Source organism: Fukomys damarensis, unplaced genomic scaffold (assembly GCF_012274545.1).
Source record: "Fukomys damarensis isolate Sample0158 unplaced genomic scaffold, DMR_v1.0_HiC HiC_scaffold_27, whole genome shotgun sequence".
NCBI lineage: Eukaryota > Metazoa > Chordata > Mammalia > Rodentia > Bathyergidae > Fukomys > Fukomys damarensis.
In genome coordinates this window covers 19,924,255-19,926,621 of record NW_022900939.1, presented here as the reverse complement: position 1 = coordinate 19,926,621, position 2,367 = coordinate 19,924,255, and the positions used below count along the sequence as shown (strand labels likewise).

At 63.3% G+C, this 2,367-nt stretch overlaps 1 long non-coding RNA gene across 1 annotated transcript in view; it reads right to left on the bottom strand.

Moving 5' to 3' along the window:
- LOC104870236 overlaps positions 1 to 730 on the bottom strand; it is a 27,438-nt gene extending 26,708 nt beyond the window's left edge. Inside the window, exon 1 of the long non-coding RNA XR_782482.2 lies at positions 584 to 730. This is a non-coding gene — a long non-coding RNA (uncharacterized LOC104870236). The remainder of the gene's footprint in view (positions 1 to 583) is intronic.
- Between the last annotated feature and the right edge of the window lie 1,637 nt (positions 731 to 2,367).

Below are 2,367 nucleotides of genomic sequence, written 5' to 3'. Positions count from 1 at the left end.
CCGGCCGCCAGTTCCTATGGCGTGGCCCGAGGGGCCCGGAGAGGGGTGCGGGACGGCGGGTGGGCTACCTCCAGCCCAAACCTGGAAAACGTTCCCTTCCCATCCCCTCCTTGGCTAGGGTCCAGCGCCCCAGAGCTGCAGGCTCCGCGTAGGGAAGACCCGCCCCTCCGACCTTCCCCAGAGCCTCGGCTGAGGATAGAGACGCTCTGGAGCTCCCAGGAAGCCGGATGGAGGGGCGCGAGGGTGCGGGCCCTCCCCGCAGCCAGCCTTCCCGAGAATAGGCGGGGTGACCTTCCCGGAGGCGGGGGGGTGCCCCTGGGGGTCCGCTAGGCCTTGGGGGGCGGATCCAGCTTGACCTCAGGAGGCCATCACCCCACCCGATTTCTTCCTTACTTCGGTTGGCGGCAGTTTTCGTCTCCGTGGGGACACCCACTCCCCACACCTTAGTCTGAGTCCGGCGGGGGCCAGAGCGAGGAGGCCGACTAACTCCTAAGAGATCTGGGTTCCTGCAGCTCAGAGCACTGGCGACCACGTTCCCTTTCCCCTCAGAATCACAGGTATCGCTGGAGCCAGGGCTCCCTACCTGTTAGTTTGCTTTTTAAACTGGAGCGCACTCCTCGCCCGCAGCGGGGCTGGGTGTCTCTTCCTCCCGACCCTCGACTGGAGAACTAGGTTTCGTGTGTGGCTGACACTAACTGACATTCTCTGCTGGGGCGCGAGCTGCGGCCCCCCCCCCGTGTCCCCACGCGTGGCCGTCCTGTGTGGATTTCAGGACTGTAGTTAGCCCGGGTCCTCTCCCAGCTCTGGGGGTACCCAGGATCGGCGCCGCGTGGCCCGGGCGGAGCTGCGGCAGCACATGGGCTGCCATACGCGCCCCAAAAGCATGCGGTGTGGGGGAAGGGAAGTCCGAGCGCCCCCGGAATTCTGGAGCCGCTTTCGGAAGAGTGGCGATTTAAGGGCTTAACAATGGCAAACTCGCGGAGCTGAAGCCAAGTCCTTTCAAGTCACCGCCAGGTATGCGGCTGCAGGTGACCCCACCTAGGTGCGCCCGCCTGCAGCCCAGATTCGCTCCGCAGGCGGGGTGCAGAAGGTCCGTGCCGCACCCGGGTGACCCTGGGCTCACTCAAGCTTCCTCAAAACCCCCAGCTGGGCAGCGCGCAGCCGCGCTGCGTCCTGGGATCTGCGCCGCGGCGCGCGGGTTCCTGAATGAGCGCGCTCCCTTCCCCGGTTGAATGAAGGTTCCCACAGCCAGGGATGGTGGCAAACACGCGCCTGCGGCGGAATTCGCCCTCTCCCGGCGACCATCCGCCAGGCCTCGGTCACTCGGGCAGGGGCCAAGGAAAGACAGCGGGAAGGTGTATTGGGATTACTTTAGGATTTTCTTTTCAACCTCGCGACCCCGGCCCGATTCAGCCCTGGCTCTTTTGTCTCCAAATGGTCACCAAGAAATAAGCTCATACAGAAGACTTTAAATGAGCCCAGAATCTACAGTTCCTGTTTGGTAGTGGGTTTTCTAAAAACAGCGTGAAGTTTTAAAAAATGTCCACAAAAGTTTTTAAAACTTGCTTTTTCTCTTTAAAAATTTCAAAATCAAAGTGCTTCCTTACGCCTCTTGAACCAAAGGGCCTTAAGGACCTGCAGCTTCTGGCCCCCTCGGGGACTCCAGGGCTCGCCGAGCAGGCTTCCCCGGGGTGGGGGTTGGGCGGGAACGCTCCCCGCGGGGCCCCAAATTCCAGCGCTTCCCCCACGGGTTCCTGGACGGCTCTTCACGCCAGCCGGCCGGGCTTGCACTTTTGCGCCCGCCCCTGGGCCGGGAAATCAACGAAGTTCCTCGTCGAGATCTGCCGGGTCCGCCTAGTAACAGCGCCGCGCCCCCATTGGCTCATGCTAATTCCAGTTCCCTCCGTCTTTCCCGCGGTGGGGGACGCTCCCTGCGGACCCGGAGCCCGTGTCGCCGGAGAGGGCGAACCCCTTTATGCCCCTTTGCCTCTCACCTGCGAGCTTCGGCCTGGGCCGGACGCACGCGGGGCTCCGACCCCTCGCCCCCAGGGACGGGCGCCGCCTGTGACAGCGAGCGGCCTCATAAATCATCCGGGCAACCGCCCGGTCGAGATTTTATGAATGAAAAAGTAGCCGGGCCACCCTCGTGCGCAGGCTGATGCTCCGAGGCTCCGTGATGCCCACGGCCAGAGTAACCGTGGGCGCCCGTAGAGGGTGCGAACTGCCTGTGCCACTCACCCCGTGATTGGGGGTCATTTCCCTCCACGGACCCGGAATATTAGTAACCCCATTCCCGAATGGGAACCGAAAGGAAGGGACCTGGGGGCGGGGGTCGCATCTTGCGATGTGCACTCTGGGGGAGGGAAA